We start from the raw sequence: 21691 nt of genomic DNA, 5'->3' as shown, positions 1-21691 counted from the left end.
GCCGCAGAAGCCGGAAAATTCTTAGGCTTCATGTTGACTCAAAGGGGCATCGAAGCAAACCCGGACAAATGCCAAGCGATACTCAATATGAAAAGCCCGACCTGTGTCAAAGAAGTACAACAGCTGAATGGAAGGCTGGCCGCCCTATCAAGATTTTTGGCAGGATCAGCGATAAAATCACTACCTCTCTACTCACTCCTAAAGAAAGGGAAACCCTTCTCATGGACCCCGGAGTGCGAAAAAGCCTTTCAAGAATTCAAGGAATTCCTCGGGCAGCCACCGATCCTAACCCGACCTTTAAAAGGGGAAGAGCTCGTATTATACCACTCGGTCGGACATCGGGCAGTCGCTTCAGCATTAATACGGGAAAATGACCAAGGACAACACCCCGTATACTTTGTGAGCAAGGCACTGCAAGGGGCCGAATTAAACTATCAGAAAATAGAAAAATTCGCCTACGCCCTAATATTCACAGCTCGGAGGCTCCGTCCCTACTTTCAAGCCCACACCATCAAAGTCCGGACAAACCAACCCATGAGACACATCCTGCAAAAAACAGACCTGGCAAGACGAATACTACAATGGGCGGTGGAACTGTCCGAGTTCGACCTCCACTATGAAGCCCGGACTGCCATAAAATCTCAGTACCTAGCCGACTTCATCGCAGAATATACTGAGACCCCTGGAACCCCACTCTCGTGGAATCTGTATGTCGACGGGTCCTCAAACAAAACAGGAAGCGGAGCCGGGGTTATACTTGAAAGCGACCAAGGAACACGGATAGAACTATCCCTAAAATTCGAGTTCCAGGCCTCGAACAACCAAGCCGAATACGAGGCCCTACTAGCAGGTCTAAAGCTAGCCGAAGAGGTCGGAGCCCAGAGAATCACGATCTTCAGCGACTCCCAGGTCGTCACATCTCAAGTAAATGGAAGCTACCAGGCCAAAGACCCAACTATGAAAAAATACCTGGATCAAACACAGGCACAATTACGCCACTTTTCAGAAATACAAATCCAGCACATACCTCGGGAACAAAACGCCCGGGCAGACGCCCTCTCAAAGCTCGCCAGCACCAAGCCCGGAGGCCACAACAGAAGTCTCCTCCAGGAAACTTTACAATCCCCCTCCGTGCTAAGAGAGGAAGAAACGCTGAATATATCCAACCAACAGCAAGGATGGATGACCCCCATACTCAGCTACCTGAAGTCGGGAACTCTTCCCGCCGAAAGAAAGGGAGCTAAAAGACTCACGAAAGATGCCCAAAATTATACACTAATTCACGGTGTATTATACAGAAGAGGATTCACAAATCCCCTCCTTCGGTGCGTCCCGACCTCAGAAACAAAGAACGTCCTCGAAGAAGTCCACGGAGGCATGTGTGGGAACCATCTCGAAGCTCGGGCATTATCTAAAAAGGTAGTCCGAGCCGGTTTCTACTGGCCGACCTTGCCGAAAGACGCAACGGAATTCGTGAAAATATGCCCCCCTGCCAAAAACACGCCAATTTCCACAAGGCACCACCAGAAGACCTTATCAGCATCACCGCACCATGGCCCTTCGCAAAATGGGGACTTGACCTACTTGGCCCGTTCCCACAAGGACCGGGGCAAGTCAAATACCTCATAGTAGGGGTCGACTACTTTACAAAGTGGATCGAAGCCGAGCCCTTAGCCACCATTACGGCTCAGAAAAGCCACAAATTCCTATACAAAAACATTGTCACAAGGTTCGGAGTCCCCTACTCCATCACAACAGACAATGGAACACAGTTCACGGACACAAGTTTTCAGAACTTGGTGGCCGAACTAAAAATCAAACAGCAATTCACATCAGTCGAACACCCACAAGCCAATGGACAAGCAGAAGCTGCAAATAAAGTCATCTTGGCCGGGTTAAAACGAAGACTCCAAGAGGCCAAAGGGGCGTGGGCCGAGGAACTCCCCCAGGTACTATGGGCATATCGGACAACCCCACACTCTACAACGGGAGAATCCCCATTCCGACTAGCTTACGGGATGGAGGCAATGATTCCTATCGAAATAGATGAAGGGTCGCCCAGAGTCATCTTCTACAACGAAGGAGGCAACCCACAGGCACAAAGGGAAGAACTCGACCTCCTCCCCGAGGTCCGAGAAAGAGCCCGAATCCGAGAAGAAGCCTTAAAACGGCGAACGGCCCTCAGATACAATCAAAAGGTAATAAAGCGAAGTTTCTCCATTCACGACCTGATTCTAATCCGAAATGACATCGGAACACAAAAGTCGGGAGAAGGAAAGCTAGCCGCGAATTGGAAAGGGCCCTACAAGGTAACAGAAGTCTTAGGGACGGGCTATTACAAAGTATCCGACCTAGAAGGCAATGAGCTGCCCAGGGCCTGGCACGCCTGTAATCTAAGACGGTACTACAGCTAGAAAAAACTTAACCCAAGGTGTACTCTTTTTCCCTACAAGGGTTTTTTAATGAGACACCCGGTTAAGTAGGATACCCGACCTAAAGGGTAAACACTTTGTAAATATTCTTTCTTTTTTAATACTAATCAAATTTCTCTATTTTCTCTTCCTCATGATGAAGCAAATCCTAGAAAGTACCCCACCAAGGCGCATTAATTTATGCTCGGAAAAACGCAAAAAATCATTTGCCAAGAGACCATACAAGGTCGGCAAAGATAAAGCGACGAGGTTCAAATTAATGTGAGAAGTTATAAAGTAACTTTGAAATGGCTCGAAAGGCCAAATAAAAAAGAGGTTACAAAAATAACTTTAAAAGGCCGACCAAACGACGAAGTCGGACCCAACAAAGGGAAAGTTATAAAGTAACTCTGAAATGGCTCGAAAAGCCAAAGAGATTACAGAAATAACTCAAAAGAACCGACCAACGACAAAGTCGGACCTAACAAAAAGGAGGTACTCGAGCACCCGACGCCCGAGAAGAAGCTCGGACCCAAGAAAGAAGCCTTAAAACGGCAAGAACCAAGATTTCGAAAAACGCTTACTAAAAAGTTGCTTTACAAAAGCAACTAAAAAGTACAAAGCGAAAGAACGAAATCGAAGGAAAACGCTGGCTAAAAAAGTTTTTACCCGAAAACAACTAAAAAGCACAAAAGCGGAAACAAAAGGTCAAAACGCTGGCTAAAAAGTTGTTACCCGAAAACAACTAAAAAGCACAAAAGCGGAAACAGAAAAAAAAAACAAAAAACAAAAAACACCGCATAATAAAGCTACTGCAAGTAGCTAAATAAAGCGAAAGGTGTCCAAAAAGCGTTCACAGAAATCATCCAACAAAAAGCCCACAGGTCGGGCAAAACGCCTAAAGATTACAGAGGATCAAGATCCTGTCCGGTCTCCACATCAACAGAAGGCTGCGGGGCAAACATAGAAATCGGGACTGCATCGACGGCAACGTCGCCCGGGTTGGAAACCCCCACACCAGATCCATCCCCGGCCAAAGAGAAAGTCGGGTTCTCAACAGGAACTTCGGGGTCGGACACCGGAACCTCATCCTCGTTGGGAGCAGGAACAATCTTTCCCTCCACAACGACGTTATCCGTACTAAACAAGCTCAGATCTAGGTCGGGAGCAAGAACCCGGACCTGAGCCTTCAGATTTTCAAACATGGCATCCATACCCTTGGCCACATGACCTTCCAGCTCATAAAACTTGTCCTGCGCAGACTGCAGCTCCTCCTTTGTCTCCACAAGTTCGGCATATAGCCGAGTATAATTCTCTGTAGCCGCCTTCGCCATCTCCTCAGACGTCTTCGCTGCCGCCACAGCCGCGGTAGCTTTAGTTTTCTCTTTCTCCAAAGAGGCCTCCAGCTCAGTAATCCGGGCAGCCTTCAGTTGACTAATCTTATCAAGCTCGGACTGAGCCTTCTCAAGTCGGGAGCTGGTCGCACCAATGGGGGGGACCTCGGGGGACTTCTTGAACTCCCGGGCAATAGCGGCATGAAGACTGGCCATCCGGACACAGCTCCGCGCCATATACTGAAAATGATGCTCCATAGAGGCATCATCAGTAGAAATAAAGGTCTGAGGAAGGATATGCTGCTCAATCCAACCTAGAGCATCAAAGTCCTTATCATTGAAACTGGCAAGCTCCTGAGAGGTCTTCTGCTTCTTAGGAGGAGGACCCGAGAACGGAGGAGGAGAAGAAGTAGCAGAGGTCGGAGGATCCTGGCTTACAGCTCGGAACTGAGGAGTCGGAATAGTCTTCGACCGAGTCTGAACACCCACGGTAGTCTTCTGCGGAGAGGATCGGACAGAAGCATCCCCGGCCTCGAGATTTCGAGCAGCCACCGACTTCTTCGTCCGACGAAGAAATTTCATGGAATCCGCCTGAGAAGACATCTCTGCAAGAAATAAAAGGGATTACCACAACAGAAATTCCACCAAAAATAAAGCAAAACACAAAGGAAAGGTCGGAATCTCAAAGAGGTCGGGAACTACCTAACTCGGAACGGAAAGGCTTGGATCTCCCAACATTTTCTTCGTGTCCAAGTGAGGTGCCCGACCCCATAAACTGCTTACCACACCCACAAAAGCCTGCTCCACCTCATCTAGACTCTCAAACATATACTTAACAAACACTACATTCTCCTGCCAACAAAGAGGAAAAGAAGGCTCCCCACTCTCATCTAGAAAGAAAGGTCGGACGTCCCCAGTAGCCCGGACCTTGAAATAATAGTTCTTAAAATTGTGAAAAGACTCATCATACAGGGTACAGAACTTCCTCCCCTGGTTTGCCCTAAAAGAGACCCAAGACACCTTCCCCCCACCCGAACCCGGCTTCGTCAACACAAACAAATAGGAAAAAGAGAAATAGAGGGAGGGACACCCAAAAACTGGCACAAAAGTTGGAACAGCTTTAAAAATGCCCAGGAATTTGGATGGAGCTGCGTAGGGGCAAGGTTACAGGACCACAACACCTCGGACTCCAGGTCGGTAAAAGGAAGTCGGACACCCAGCTTAGAGAAAAAACAATCATAGGCGTAAAAGAAGAGCTTCTCGGAACTGTCTAAAGGCGGGAAGCAAACTCTCTCCTCGGAATCCGGGGCTACTAACTCATAATCCCTCTCAGACTCCCTATCCTCACATATGCTACATTGCCTACGAAACCTAGCTAAATACTCAGAATCTACCAAGGAAGGGACTCTTAAAGGAACAGGATCTACCCAACCAAGACCACTCGGAATCTTGGTCGACATTGCTTGAAGAACCTTTCGAGACATAAAAATCTTGCCTACAAAGAAGAATACAACAGCAAGGCAAAAATTACGTAAAGGCAGACAGCAAAAACCCATTCAGCAAAACGAGAAAACAAAGTTCTTTTAGAAAGAAAATGCAGCAACCCGAAAACAAAGTACCAAAAGAAAAGAGCCCCCCCCACATACAAGCAACCAAAGCGATGGCGGCGCCTCTTTTCGGGGCAACCCAGGCATAGAAGAAAAAGAAAACAGAAGCATATATGCGCAAAGAAAATGAAGACAAGAACAAACCTGGAAGAAAGGAAGAAGACGACGAGCTCCGATGCAAGGAAAACGGAAACGGCGGCGAGGAGGAAACCCCGGAAAAACACACAGAAAGAATCGGAGAAGAAGAACAAAGAAGGAGCGGCGCTCGAAGGAGAGATGGCGAAAACTCAGAAAAATGGAAAGGGAACAGAATAAACGAAGAAAATGAGGAAAGGGGCAAATAAATAATGCCTTCACAGAGCCCGAACGGAAATCGAGGAGAAACGGTAACAAGCAATAAATGCTGAAACGACCATTTTCAAAATTTGAAAAAACTACTATGCCCGAGCTCAACCTCTCAAAAAGGACGATCTCGGGCAGGGGCACTGTTCATACCCTGTCCGAGCTCCCCAAACTCGGTAAGATCATAGAAGGTCCGACCTCGTCCCAAGGCCCACGCCTGAGGTCGGACCTCGGACAAATAAGCTAAGAAGGCCCATCAAAAAGGAACGAAGCCCAAAACCTAAAGGCCGAAAAAGCCTAGGAAAGGCGGTTCCACAAAGATAGGGATAAAACTCCCAAAAGATAAGATAAGATAAGAATATCTTATCCAGGGAAGATCACGACCGACTACTATAAATACACTGGAGCACCCAGGTATAACTCATACTCTAATTCTACTCAATATCTGCTTGGACCCATGCTAACTTAAGCATCGGAGTGTCATTGCAGGTACAACCACCAACCACTCCACATATCAAGCTCGGGTCCCTGACCCCCACCTCGGGCCTCACCAAGACGTCCGAGCTACTCGTTTCAGGTAACCCCCGGAACAGGCACCAAGGTTGGTCGCTTGGCGCTGGGGCTCTGGACATGAAGAAATCTTGGGAGCTAGGCGCTGGTCATGGGCGCTGGGCACCCACCCTTTCTCTCCTCTTGGGCGCTGGGCACCTACCCTTTCTCTCCTCTTTAGTTTCATTGCATTTTCATAGGAAATAAGCTAGTTTTGGGTAGAAAATCATTTACATCCTGATTCAAGCATGCATTGTGCATTTTACATGATTTCATGAGGATTTTGCATGATTTTAATGACAAAATTGATATTGCATCCCCCATGGCTTGGATTAGAACTTTGATGCACTTTATTGCTTGATTTTAGGACAAAGGAAGCAAAGAATGGGAGTAACTTGCAAGGCTAAGGAGAAAAGTGATTGCCAATAACACTCTCAAAAGCCATCAATGCCACGTTAAGGAGTAACGTTAACTAAGTTAACGTGAACTATAACGTGGAGAAGAGAAGTTGAGCCAACGTTAGTGACACTCAACATTGTCACTAACGTTGGCAATTGCTCACAAATAGCCACGTTAGGAGCCACGTTAACCTAGTTAACGTGGCCTCTAACGTTAAAGGCGGAAGAGAAGCCAACGTTAGTGACACTCAACATTGTCACTAACGTTGGCCTAAGGTGCAAAGTACCACGTTAACTCCCACGTTAACTTGGTTAACATGGGAGCTAACGTAAGAGATGAAGAGTTGTCGACAACGTTAGTGACACTCAACATTGTCACTAACGTTGAAGCAACCACACAACCCCCAAGAGCCACGTTAACTTCCCTGTTAACTTGGTTAACGAGGAAGCTAACGATGAGGAATGAAGGATGGGCCAATGTTAGTGACACTCAACATTGTCACTAACGTTGGGATGGCTAAGAGTGGCCACGTTAGAAGCCACGTTAACCTAGTTAACATGGACTCTAACGTGTGACCTATGGGCACATTGGAATGTTAGTGACAATGTTGAGTGTCACTAACGTTCTTGAAGGTTAGAAGCCACGTTAACTCAGTTAACGTGAGCTTTAACGTGAAGCAAGGGGCACACTGGAACGTTAGTGACAATGTTGAGTGTCACTAACGTTCTCGAAGGTTGGCAAAAGCCACGTTAGAAGCCACGTTAACCTAGTTAACGTGGACTTTAAGGTGAAGCTAAGGGGTGCATTGGAACGTTAGTGACAATGTTAATTGTCACTAACGTTCTCGAACTTACACTTTCGCTAAATGTTAAACACCCTTGACGTCTTGAGCTAAAGTCTCTACCCACTTCACACTTTCTCTCTGCAAGTAAAGCCAAGCCCAAATGAAGAAAGGAACTGCTTAAAACTCAAGACCCAAAGGCCCAAGACTTGAAGAGCCAACTAGAAGCTGAGAAGAATAGTATATATAGGAGTAGCTTTGAATTGTTGAGGGGACGGACGGAGAGCTAGAAAATAGAACTACTCTTTGTATTTTACTTTCTCTGCACTTCTAGCTTTATGATGTATTCTCCATCTTTGATTTTGATTTCTAGAGCTATGAACAACTAAACCCCTTTCATTGGGTTAGGGAGCTCTGTTGTAATTTGATGGATCAATACTAGTTTTCATTATTCTTCTTCTATCTTTCCTCTTGATTTTACTTGAAAGCTTTCGATCTTCATCCAATTGGATAGTTATCTTGGAAAAGAAGCTATTCAAACTTGGATCTCTTCGGAACCTTGAAAGAGGAATGAAGAGATCAGCTAGAAATGCTTTCTCATGCTGGACCACATTGGGTGTGGATGGGTATGTGGCTATAACCCTCTCAACACTTGATTTGGGAAATGCATGTGGTATAATCAGTGACCATACTTCATCTCTTCTCATGAGCAATTGACCAAGAAATTGGCTATTGATCAAGATTTGAGAGATTGAACCACATGAAATTGTTGTTCAATCACTTAAGATTGCCAAGGAGATCAATGAGTGCATTGATTGAGGAAGAGATGAGAATAAAATTGATCCGGAGAATGCAACATCTCCTAAGCCCAATGAACTCCCCATTTCTGATCTTACCCATTCTCTTTAATTTCTGCAATTTACTTTTATGAGCAATTCCCCCATTCCCAATTACAATTATGCAATTTACTTTCAGTCATTTACTTTACAGCCATTTTATTTTCTGCAAGTATCAACTCTATTCATGGATTCACTCAACTAGAACATTCCTCTAATTAAAGTTGCTTGATCAATCAATCCCTGTGGGATTCGACCTCACTCTATTGTGAGTTTTTACTTGACGACAAATTCGGTACACTTGCCAAATGGAGATTTGTTGAGAGACAAATTTTCCCCCGATCAAGTTTATGGCACCGTTGCCGGGGATTGATTGTGCATCGACAATGATTACATTAGAGGATCACTAGATTGAGCATTTTTGTTTTGTTTGATTTAATTTTCTGTTTGAGTAATTTGCTTTCTGTCTTAGTTAATTTCTCCCCTCCCCTGTTTCTTAGTTTTTCTTTGTTATTTACAATTCAGTTCACTAACCCCACTAACTGTTTGATATAATACATCACTGACACTAACAGTAATCCTAACAAAATACTCTCTGCATTTCTTTTCTTTGTGATGAGCGGATATTTTATACGCTTTTTGGGGGTAATTTCATGTAGATTTTAGCATGTTTTAATTAGTTTTTAGTAGAATATTATTAGTTTTTAGGCAAAAATCATATTTCTGGACTTTACTATGAGTTTTTGTGTTTTTCTGTGATTTCAGATATTTTCTTGCTGAAATTGAGGGAGCTCAGCAAAAATCTGAGTTAGGTTGAAAAAGGACTGCTGATGCTGCTGGATCCTGACCTCCCTGCACTCGAAATGGATTTTCTGGAGCTTTAGGAGTCCAATTAGCGCGCTCTCAACGGCGTTGGAAAGTAGACATCCAGGGCTTTCCAGCAATATATAATAGTCCATACTTTGCGCGAAGATAGACGACGTAAACTGGCGTTCAACGCCAGTATCATGCTGCTGTCTGGCGTCCAGCGCCAGAAACAGGTTACAAGTTGGAGTTCAGCGCCCAAAACACGTTACAACCAGGCGTTCAACTCCAGAAACAGCCCAAGCACGTGAGAAGCTTTAGTCTCAGCCCCAGCACACACCAAGTGGGCCCCAGAAGTGGATTTCTGCACCAATTATCTTAGTTTACTCATATTCTATAAACCTGGGTTACTAGTTTACTATTTAAACAACTTTTAGAGACTTATCTTGGACCTTATGACATTTTTCAGATATGAATTTTATACACTTTGACGGCATGAGTCTCTAAACTCCATTGTTGGGGGTGAGGAGCTCTGCAGCATCTCAATGAATTAATGCAATTGTTTCTATTTCATTCAAACGTGTGTGTGTTCCTATTTAAGATGTTCATTCGCACTTAATTGTGAAGGAGGTGATGATCCGTGACACTCATCACCTTCCTCAATCCATGAACGTGTGCCTGACAAACACCTCCGTTCTAAATCAGATTGGATGAGCATCTCTTAGCTTCCTTAATCAGAATCTTCGTGGTATAAGCTAGAACTGATGGCGGCCATTCTTGAGGATCCGAAAAGTCTAAACCTTGTCTGTGGTATTCCGAGTAGGATTCAAGGATTGAATGGCTATGACGAGCTTCAAACTCATGATTGCTGGGCGTGATGACAAACGCAAAAGGATCAATGGATCCTATTCCAACATGATCGAGAACCAACAGCTGATTAGCCGTGCTGTGACAGAGCATCTGAACCATTTTCACTGAGAGGATGGGAAGTAGCCACTGACGATGGTGACACCCTACATACAGCTTGCCATGGATGGAACTTTACAAACAATTGAGTTGAATATTACATTGCAGAAATTCAGAGGACAAAGCATCTCCAAAACTCCAACATATTCTCCATTAATAAAGTAACAATTCTTTATTCCAAATACTTTTACTTCTTACAATTAAATCCAAATAATCTTATTGGCATCCTGACTAAGATTAATAAAATAAACATAGTTGCTTCAAACCAATAATCTCTGTGGGATCGACCCTTACTCACGTAAGGTATTACTTGGACGACCCAGTGCACTTGCTGGTTAGTTGTACGGATTACAAATTCGTGCACCAAGTTTTTGGCGCCGTTGCCGGGGATTGTTCGAGTTTGAATAACTAAAGGTTTATTTTATTTCTTAGATTAGGAACAATTTATTTTTATTGTTATAGAGTCATTAAATCCTGATAGGATAGTTTCTTTTCAAAAAAATTATTTTCAAAAATATTATTTTTTCTTAATTAATTCTTAATTTTTCGTGAGTTTAGTGTCTTATTCTAAGTTTGGTGTCAATTGCATATTTTATATTTTCCTTAAATTTTCGACTTTGTGTTCTTTGTTCTTCATTAATCCTTAAGTTGTTCTTGTTTATATTTCTTGTTTAATCTTAAGTTTTTCTTGTTCTGTGTCCTTTCTTGTTTTTCTTGTGCTTTTTCAAAACATTAACTTTCAAAAAAAAATTTATACTTTTATCCATAAATATAATACATCTTTAAAATCAAAACTGAAGTTACTGCCCAATTGGCTGGAGCATTAGTAGTTGTTCTTGATAATTGGGTATCTTCTTTAAAATCTTTTTCAAAAATAATTTTTCTTTGATTGAATCTTGTGACAAACTCTAAGTTTGGTGTTTTCTTGTTAAGTTTTCTTTAATTTTCAAAAATTTGTCTTGGTTTTCTAAAAATTTTAAGTTTGGTGTTCTTTCTTTTGTTCTTGGTGTTCTTGTGAATCTTCAAGGTGTTCTTGAGTCTTTCTTGTGTTTTGATCTTAAAATTTTAAATTTTGGTGTTCCTTGGTATTTTCCCTCCAAAATTTTCGAAAATAAGGAGCATTACTAAAAATTTTAAGTCTTATGTCTTTTGTGTGTTTTTCTCTTTCATCATAAAATTCAAAATTCAAAAATATATCTTTCCTAACTAATTTTAAACTACATTTTCGAAAATTTTATATAAAAATTCAGATTTCAATTTCAAAATATTTTCAATTTCTTTTATTTATTTCGTTTTTATTTTATTTTATAAAATAAATTTTTATAAAATAAATAATATCAACATACATATCATCTCCTTTATTCCATCATGGAACTAAGTGGAAATGAACAGTTCAGGAGGACTCTGGGGTCATATGCTAACCCCACTACTGCTTCATATGGGAGTAGTATCTGTATACCCTCCATTGGAGTTAGTAGCTTTGAGTTGAATCCTCAGCTCATTATCATGGTGCAGCAAAACTGCCAGTATTTCGGTCTTCCATAGGAAGAACCTACAGAGTTTCTGGCACAATTTTTACAAATTGCTGACACAGTACATGATAAGGAAGTAGATCAGGATGTCTACAGATTATTACTATTTCTATTTGCTGTAAAGGATCAAGCTAAGAGGTGGTTAAATAACCATCCGAAGAACAGCATAAAAACATGGAAACAGCTGTCAGAAAAATTCCTAAATCACTATTTTCCTCCGAAACGGATGACATAGCTAAGGCTAAGCATCCAAGGCTTCAAACAAGGAGATAATGAATCCCTTTATGACGCCTGGGAGAGATACAGAGAGATGCTAAGAAAATGCCCCTCTGAAATGTTTTTAGAGTGGGTGCAATTAGACATCTTCTACTATGGGCTTACAGAAAAAGCTCAGATTTCTCTAGATCACTCAGCTGGTGGATCTATACATATGAGAAAAACAATTGAAGAAGCTCAAGAGCTTATTGATACAGTTGCCAGAAATCAACATATGTACCTAAGCAGTGGACCTTCCATGAAAGAAGAAGCTAAAACAGCAACTGCTAAACTCAGTCCTGTGGATCAGGCTAATAAAATCAATCAGCAATTAGAATTTCTAACTGAGTAGCTAGCCGAATTCAAGGAAATACTACAGGAAACAAGAATGGCTAACAGGAATATGGAAGTACAGTTAAAGCAAACAGAAAGGCAACTGTCAAAACAAATAGCAGAAGAATGCCAAGCAGTTCAATTAAGAAGTGGGAAAACATTAAATACCTCACTTCAAAGCAGCAGGAAGCCAAGAAATGAACAAATGGCTACTCAAAATCCCTCTGACGACAATTAGAGCCCAGAGAGGAATAAGGCTGGCGCTGAACGCCCAGACCATGCTCATTTCTGGCGTTCAACGCCAGAAACAAGCATGAATCCGGCGTTGAACGCCCAAGGGAAGCATAGTTCTGGCGTTCAGACGCCAGTAACAGATAAGGAGTTGGCGTCTAACGCCACTCCAGCTTCCACCCCTGGCATTCAAACGCCAGTGGGGGATCAGTCACATACAAGTGCTGATAACAACCCTTCTAAAAAGGCTTCCCAACCCACTTCTGTAGGTAATAAACTTGTAGCAACTAAGGTTAAGGAATATAAAGCCAAAATGCCTTATCCTCAAAAACTCCGCCAAGCAGAACAGGATAAGCAATTTGCTCACTTTGCAGACTATCTCAGGACTCTTGAAATAAAGATCCCGTTTGCAGAAGCACTTGAGCAGATACCCTCTTATGCTAAGTTCATGAAAGAGATCTTAAGTCATAAGAAGGATTGGAGGGAGACTGAAAAAGTTTACCTCACTGAAGAATGCAGTGCAGTCATTCTGAAAAGCTTACCTAAGAAGCTTAAAGATCTCGGGAGCTTTATGATACCATGCACATTAGAGGGTACTTGTACCAAGCAAGCTTTATGTGATCTTGGGGCAAGTATCAACCTAATACCTGCATCTACTATCAGAAAGCTTGGTTTGACTGAAGAAATCAAACCAACCAGGATATGTCTTCAACTTGTTGATGGCTCCATTAAATACCCATCAGGCGTGATTGAAGACATGATTGTCAAGGTTGGGCCATTTGCCTTTCCTACTGACTTTGTGGTGCTGGAAATGGAGGAGCACAAGAGTGCAACTCTCATTCTAGGAAGACCTTTCCTAGCAATTGGCCGAACCCTCATTGACGTCCAAAAAGGGGAAGTAACCTTGAGAGTCAATGAGGAGGAGTTCAAGTTGAATGTTGTCAAAGCCATGCAACATCCAGACACCCCAAATGACTGCATGAGTGTTGATATTATTGACTCTCTGGTAAGAGAGGTCAATATGGTTGAGAGTCTCGAATCAGAGCTAGAGGACATCTTTAAAGATGTTCAGCCTGATCTAGAAGAATTAGAGAGAATAGTAGAACTTCTAAAAATCCCTCAGGAAGAGGAGAAACCTCCTAAACCAGAGCTCAAACCATTACCACCATCCCTAAAATATGCATTCCTGGGAGAAGGTGATACCTTTCCTGTAATCATAAGCTCTACCTTAGAGCCACAGGAAGAGGAAGCACTAATTCAAGTGCTAAGGACACACAAGACAGCTCTTGGGTGGTCCATCAGTGATCTTAAGGGCATTAGCCCAGCCAGATGCATGCACAAGATCCTATTGGAGGGTGACACCAAGCCAGTGGTTCAACCACAAAGGTGGCTGAATCCAGCCATGAAGGAAGTGGTGCAGAAGGAGGTCACTAAATTACTAGAGGCTGGGATTATTTATCCTATTTCTGACAGCCCCTGGGTGAGCCCTGTCCAAGTTGTCCCTAAGAAAGGTGGCATGATAGTGGTTCACAATGAAAAAAATGAACTGGTTCCTACAAGAACAGTTACAGGGTGGCGTATTTGTATTGATTATAGAAGGCTCAATACAGCCACCAAAAAGGATCACTTTCCTTTACCATTCATAGACCAGATGCTAGAAAGACTAGCAGGTCATGAATACTACTGCTTCCTGGATGGATATTCAGGTTATAATCAAATTGCAATAGATCCCCAGGATCAAGAGAAAACGGCATTCACATGTCCATCTGGAGTATTTGCTTACAGAAGGATGCCATTTGGCCTGTGCAATGCACCTGCAACCTTTCAGAGGTGCATGCTCTCAATTTTCTCTGATATGGTGGAAAAATTTCTGGAAGTCTTCATGGATGACTTTTCAGTATTTGGAGACTCATTCAGCTCCTGCCTTAACCATTTAGCACTTGTTCTGAAAAGATGCCAAGAGACTAACCTGGTTTTAAACTGGGAAAAAAGTCACTTTATGGTGACTGAAGGAATTGTCCTTGGGCACAAAATTTCGAACAAGGGAATAGAGGTGGATCAAGCTAAGGTAGAGGTAATTGAAAAATTACCACCACCTGCCAATGTTAAGGCAATCAGAAGCTTTCTGGGGCATGCAGGATTCTATAGAAGGTTTATCAAGGATTTCTCAAAAATCGCCAAACCTCTGAGCAATCTGCTAGCTGCTGACACGCCATTTATCTTTGATAAGGAGTGTCTGCAGGCGTTTGAGACCCTGAAAGCTAAATTGGTCATAGCACCAATCATTTCTGCACCAAACTGGACATTGCCATTTGAACTAATGTGTGATGCCAGTGACCATGCCATTGGTGCAGTGTTGGGACAAAGGCATGACAAGCTTCTGCACGTCATTTACTATGCCAGCCGTGTTCTAAATGATGCACAGAAGAATTACACAACCACAGAAAAAGAACTACTTGCAGTGGTTTACGCCATTGACAAATTCAGATCCTATTTAGTAGGATCAAAAGTGATTGTGTACACTGATCATGCTGCTCTTAAATATCTACTCACAAAGCAGGATTCAAAACCCAGACTTATAAGATGGGTGTTGCTTCTGCAAGAGTTTGATATAGAAATAAGAGACAGAAAAGGGACAGAGAATCAAGTAGCAGATCACTTGTCCCGAATAGAACCAGTAGAAGGGGCGTCCCTCCCTCTTACTGAGATCTCTGAAACCTTTCTGGATGAGCAACTCTTTGCCATCCAGGAAGTGCCATGGTTTGCAGATATTGCAAACTATAAGGCAGTGAGGTTCATACCCAAAGAATACAGTAGGCAGCAATTAAAGAAATTGATCACAGATGCAAAGTACTATCTTTGGGATGAACCATACCTCTTCAAAAGATGTGCAGACGGAGTAATCCGTAGATGTGTGCCTAAGGAAGAAGCGTAGAAGATCCTATGGCACTGTCATGGATCACAGTATGGAGGACATTTTGGAAGTGAGCGAACAGCCACAAGAGTCCTCCAATGTGGCTTCTACTGGCCCACTCTCTATAAAGATTCCCGAGTGTTTGTGCTTAATTGTGACAGTTGCCAAAGATCTGGCAATCTACCTCACAGTTATGCCATGCCTCAACAAGGGATCTTGGAGATTGAGTTGTTTGATGTATGGGGCATTGACTTCATGGGACCTTTCCCACCATCATACTCAAACACTTATATTCTGGTGGCAGTGGATTATGTATCCAAATGGGTGGAGGCTATTGCAACACCCACTAATGACACTAAAACAGTGTTAAAATTCCTCCAGAAACACATCTTCAGCAGATTTGGTACTCCTAGAGTATTAATCAGTGATGGGGGCACTCATTTCTGCAATAAACAGCTTTACTCTGCTTTGGTTCGTTATGGAGTTACCCACAGGGTAGCTACTCCATATCACCCACAGACTAATGGGCAAGCTGAAGTCTCAAATAGAGAACTCAAAAGAATCCTGGAACGGACTGTAATTAATCGTAGAAGGGATTGGGCAAGAAGCTTGGATGATGCTCTGTAGGCATACAGAACAGCATTCAAGACCCCTATAGGGACCTCTCCATACCAGCTTGTGTGTGGAAAGGCATGTCACTTGCCAGTGGAACTGGAACACAAGGCCTACTGGGCAACCAGCTTGTGGATCATGAATGTTGGCTCTTGAAAGAATGATGAAAAAGGAGACATGTTACTGAGGATCTCAAAAATCATTAAAATGATTCTTAAAGCAAGAAAAAGCAATGAAAACGAAAAAAAAAAGAAAACGAAAAAAAAAAGAGAGAAAAACGAAAAAAAAAGAGAGAAAAAGAAAGAAATAAAGTTATGATCCAAGGCAAAAAGAGTGTGCTTAAGAACCCTGGACACCTCTAATTGGGGACTCTAGCAAAGCTGAGTCACAATCTGAAAAGGTTCACCCAATTATGTGTCTGTGGCATGTATGTATCCGGTGGTAATACTGGAAGACAGAGTGCTTTGGGCCACGGCCAAGACTCAATAAGAAGCTATGTTCAAGAATCATCATACCTCACTAGGAGAATCAATAACACTATCTGGATTCTGAGTTCCTAAAGAAGCCAATCATTCTGAATTTCAAAGGATAGAGTGAGATGCCAAAACTATTCAGAGGCAAAAAGCTAAAAGTCCCGCTCATCTAATTAATACTGATCTTCATAGATGTTTTTGTAATTCATTGTATATTCTCTTCTTTTTATCCTATTTGATTTTTAGTTGCTTGAGGACAAGCAACAATTTAAGTTTGGTGTTGTGATGAGCGGATAATTTGTACGCTTTTTGGCATTGTTTTTAGTATGTTTTTAGTATGATCTAGTTAGTTTTTAGTATATTTTTATTAGTTTTTAGTTAAAATTCACTTTTCTGGACTTTACTATGAGTTTGTGTGTTTTTCTGTGATTTCAGGTATTTTCTGGCTGAAATTGAGGGACCTGAGCAAAAATCTGATTCAGAGACTAAAAAGGACTGCAGATGCTGTTGGATTCTGACCTCCCTGCACTCGAAGTGGATTTTCTGGAGCTACAGAAGCCCAGATGGCGCGCTCTCAACGGCGTTTGAAAGTAGACATCCTGGGCTTTCCAGCAATATATGATAGTCCATACTTTGCCCAAGATTTGATGGCCCAAACCGGCGTACAAAGTCACCCTCAGAAATCCCAGCGTTAAACGCCGGAACTGGCACCAAAATGGGAGTTAAACGCCCAAACTGGCACAAAAGCTGGCGTTTAACTCCAAGAAGAGTCTCTACACGAAAATGCTTCAATGCTCAGCTCAAGCACACACCAAGTGGGCCCGGAAGTGGATTTTTATGTCATTTACTCATCTCTGTAAACCTTAGGCTACTAGTTTTCTATAAGTAGGACCTTTTACTATTGTATTTTCATCTTCTGATCTTTGGAATCTTTTGATCTTTAGATCTTTTGATCACTTTGGGAGGCTGGCCATTCGGCCATGCCTAGACCTTGTTCTTATGTAATTTCAACGGTGGAGTTTCTACACACCATAGATTAAGGTGTGGAGCTCTGCTGTACCTCGAGTATTAATGCAATTACTATTGTTCTTCTATTCAATTCCGCTTGTTCTTGTTCTAAGATATCACTTGTTCTTCAACTTGATGAATGTGATGATCCGTGACACTCATCATCATTCTCACCTATGAACGTGTGACTGACAACCACCTCCGTTCTACCTTCGACTGGGTGAATATCTCTTGGATTCTTTAACCGGAATCTTCGTGGTATAGGCTAGAACTGATGGCGGCATTCAAGAGAATCCGGAAGGTCTAACCTTGTCCGTGGTATTCTGAGTAGAATTCAATGATTGAATGACTATGACGTGCTTCAAACTTCTGAAGGCGGGGCGTTAGTGACAGACGCAAAAGAATCACTGGATTCTATTCCGGCCTAATCGAGAACCGACAGATGGATAGCCGTGCCGTGACAGGGTGCGTTGAACATTTCCACTGAGAGGATGGGAGGTAGCCACTGACAACGGTGAAACCCTTGCTTAAGCTTGCCATGGAAAGGAGTAAGAAGGATTGGATGAAGACAGTAGGAAAGCAGAGAGACGGAAGGAAAAGCATCTTCATACGCTTATCTGAAGTTCCTACCAATGAATTACATAAGTATCTCTATCTTTACCTTTATGTTATATGCGTTCATCACCATACCCATTTGAGTTTGCCTGACTAAGATTTACATGGTGACCATAGCTTGCTTCATACCAACAATCTCTGTGGGATCGACCCTTACTCGCGTAAGGTTTATTACTTGGACGACCCAGTACACTTGCTGGTTAGTTGTGCGAAGTTGTGTTTATGCCATGGTATTGAACACCAAGTTTTTGGATTCATTACCGGGGATTATTTGATTTGTGAAAAGTATTGATGACAATTTCGTGCACCAAGTTTTTGGCGCCGTTGCCGGGGATTGTTCGAGTATGGACAATTGACGGTTCATCTTGTTGCTTAGATTAGGTATTTTTTTTTCTTCAGAGTTCTTAAGAATGAATTCTAGTGTTTCAAGGTGATGTTCTTATCATCACCAAAGCTGATTGATCTTCATCAATTTAGCTCTTGAATGCAATGTTCTGCTGAAGCTTGGCTAGCCATGTCTAATTCCTTTAGACTGAAGCTTTAGACTAACATTGCATGATTCCTGGAATTCTCATTAAGAATTTTGATACCTTTATTTTCTTTTCTAATTTTCGGAAAATCCAAAAAAAAATTTACAAAACCATAAAAACCAAAAATATTTTATGTTTCTTGTTGAGTTTAGTGTCTCATGTTAAGTTTGGTGTCAATTGCATGTTTTTCTTGCATTTTTCATGTGTCTTCTGTGATCTTCAAGTTTTTCTTGAGGATTTTCTTGCTCTGATCTTTGAATTCTCTTGACTCGAGTCTTTTGTTGTGTCTCATATGCATTTTCATTTTGTTAGTGTCAGTAGTGTACAAACTGCTAAGTTTGGTGTCTTGCATGCATTGTTATTTGATTTTAGTTGCATTTTGATTATTCTTCATTATTAAAAATCCAAAAAATTTTTAATCTATGTCTTTTCAAGTCAATAATACAGAGAATTGAAGATTCAGAACATTCAGCAGAGGAATTGCACAGAAAAAGCTGGGCGTTCAAAACACCCAGTGAAGAAGGACAGACTGGCGTTTAAACGCCAGCCAGGGTACCTGGTTGGGCGTTTAACGCCCAAAAGGGTAGTATTTTGGGCGTTAAACGCCAAAATGTGCACCATTCTGGGCGTTTAACGCCAGGATGGCACAAGAGGGAAGATTTTGTTTACAATTCAGATTTTTTTTTCAAGTTTTCAAACTTTTTCAAAATCAAATCTTTTTCAAATCATATCTTTTCAATCATATGTTTTCAAGATTGATTTCTTTCCATTTTTAAGGATACTTGCTACCAATTAATGATTTGATTCAACATTTCAAGTATGTTGCCCTTTCTGTTGAGAAAGGTTTAATGTTTGGATCATATCTTTTCTTGTTAGCCAAGTCATTAATTTTCAAAATCAAATCTTTTTTTTTAAATGTTTTTCAAATCATATCTTCTCAATCACATCTTTTTAAAACCAATCATATCTTCTCAATCACATCTTTTTCAAAATAGCTTTCAATCAAATCTTTTTTATTCTAATTTCAAATTCTTTTTCAAAAATCACTTAATTTCTTTCCCATTTCTATTTTCGAAAATCAATTAGTGTTTTTTCAAAATGTTTTCAAAATCTTTTACTTAATTTTCGAAAATTACTTCCCTCCTTCTCATATCCTTCTATTTTGGACTAACACTATTCCTTAATGCACAATTCGAACTCCATCTTCTTTGATAAGTTCGAATTCTTCTATTTCTGCCTTCTATTTTTCTTTTCCTCTGACACCTCAAGGAATCTCTATACTGTGACATAGAGGATTCCACATTTTCTTGTTTTCTTTTCTTTCATATGAGCAGGAGCAAAGACAAAAGCATTTTTGTTGAGGCTGATCCTGAACCTGAAAGGACCTTGAAACGAAAGCTAAGAGAAGCTAAGGCACAACTCTCTGTAGAGGACCTAACAGAAATCTTCAAAGAAGAAGAACCCATGGCAGCCGAAAACAACAACAATGCCAACAATGCAAGGAAGGTGCTGGGTGACTTTACTGCACCTACTCCCGATTTTTATGGGAGAAGCATCTCTATCCCTGCCATTGGAGCAAACAACTTTGAGCTTAAGCCTCAATTAGTTTCTCTAATGCAACAGAATTGCAAGTTCCATGGACTTCCATTGGAAGATCCTCATCAGTTCTTAGCTGAATTCTTGCAAATCTGTGACACTGTCAAGACTAATGGGGTTGACCCTGAGGTCTACAGACTTATGTTATTCCCTTTTGCTGTAAGAGACAGAGCTAGGACATGGTTGGACTCACAACCTAAAGAAAGCCTGGACTCTTGGGAAAAGCTAGTCAATGCCTTCTTGGCAAAGTTCTTTCCACCTCAAAAATTGAGTAAGCTTAGAGTGGAAGTCCAAACCTTTAGACAGAAGGAAGGAGAATCCCTCTATGAAGCTTGGGAAAGATACAAACAATTAATCAGAAAGTGTCCCTCTGATATGCTTTCTGAATGGAGCATCATAGGTATTTTCTATGATGGTCTCTCTGAACTATCCAAAATGTCTTTGGATAGCTCTGCTGGAGGCTCTCTTTATTTGAAGAAGACGCCTACAGAAGCTCAAGAGCTTATTGAAATGGTTGCAAATAACCAATTCATGTACACTTCTGAAAGGAATCCTGTGAACAATGGGACCAATCAGAAGAAAAGAGTTCTTGAGATTGACACTCTGAATGCCATATTGGCTCAGAATAAAATATTGACTCAACAAGTCAATATGATTTCTCAAAGTCTGTCTGGAATGCAAAATGCACCAAGCAGTACTAAGGAGGCTTCATCTGAGGAAGAAGCCTATGATCTTGAGAACCCTTCAATGGAAGAGGTGAATTACATGGGAGAATCCTATGGAAACACCTATAATCCTTCATGGAGAAATCATCCAAATTTCTCATGGAAGGATCAACAGAGACCTTAACAAGGTTTCAATAATAATAATGGTGGAAGAAACAGGTTTAGCAATGGCAAGCCTTTTCCATCATCTTCTCAGCAACAGACAGAGAGTTCTAAGCAGAGTAACTCTGACTTAGCAACCATGGTCTCTGATCTAATCAAAACCACTCAAACTTTCATGACTGAAACAAGGTCCTCCATTAGAAATTTGGAGGGACAAGTGGGTCAGCTGAGCAAGAAAATTACTGAACTCCCTCCTAGTACTCTCCCAAGCAATACAGAAGAAAATCCAAAAGGAGAGTGCAAGGCCATCAACATGGCCGAATTTTGGGAGGAAGGAGAGGCAGTGAACACCACTGAGGAAGACCTCAATGGACGTCCACTGGCCTCCAATGAGTTCCCCAATGAGGAACCATGGGAATCTGAGGCTCAAAATGAGACCATAGAGATTCCATTGGACTTACTTCTGCCATTCATGAGCTCTGATGAGTATTCTTCCTCTGAAGAGGATAAGTATGTCACTGAAGAGCAAGTTGCTAAATACCTTGGAGCAATCATGAAGTTAAATGACAAGTTATTTGGAAATGAGACTTGGGAGGATGAAGCTCCTTTGCTCACCAAAGAACTGGATAACTTGTCTAGGCAGAAATTGCCTTAAAAGAGACAGGATCCTGGGAAGTTTTCAATACCTTGTACCATAGGCACCATGACCTTCAAGAAGGCCTTGTGTGACTTAGGG

The 21691-nt window shown here is 41.8% G+C and overlaps 1 non-coding gene across 1 annotated transcript; it reads right to left on the bottom strand.

Annotated features, from left to right (window-relative positions):
* Window positions 1–20401: 20401 nt before the first annotated feature.
* Window positions 20402–20509, bottom strand: LOC112799478 (small nucleolar RNA R71). Its single transcript, XR_003201057.1, has one exon. It is a non-coding gene; the product is annotated as a small nucleolar RNA R71 (small nucleolar RNA).
* Window positions 20510–21691: the final 1182 nt, after the last annotated feature.

The sequence above is a fragment of the Arachis hypogaea genome, chromosome 4, assembly GCF_003086295.3.
Source record: "Arachis hypogaea cultivar Tifrunner chromosome 4, arahy.Tifrunner.gnm2.J5K5, whole genome shotgun sequence".
NCBI lineage: Eukaryota > Viridiplantae > Streptophyta > Magnoliopsida > Fabales > Fabaceae > Arachis > Arachis hypogaea.
Note: the sequence above shows the minus strand (reverse complement) of the source record. Positions and strands in the feature narration are given on the sequence as shown.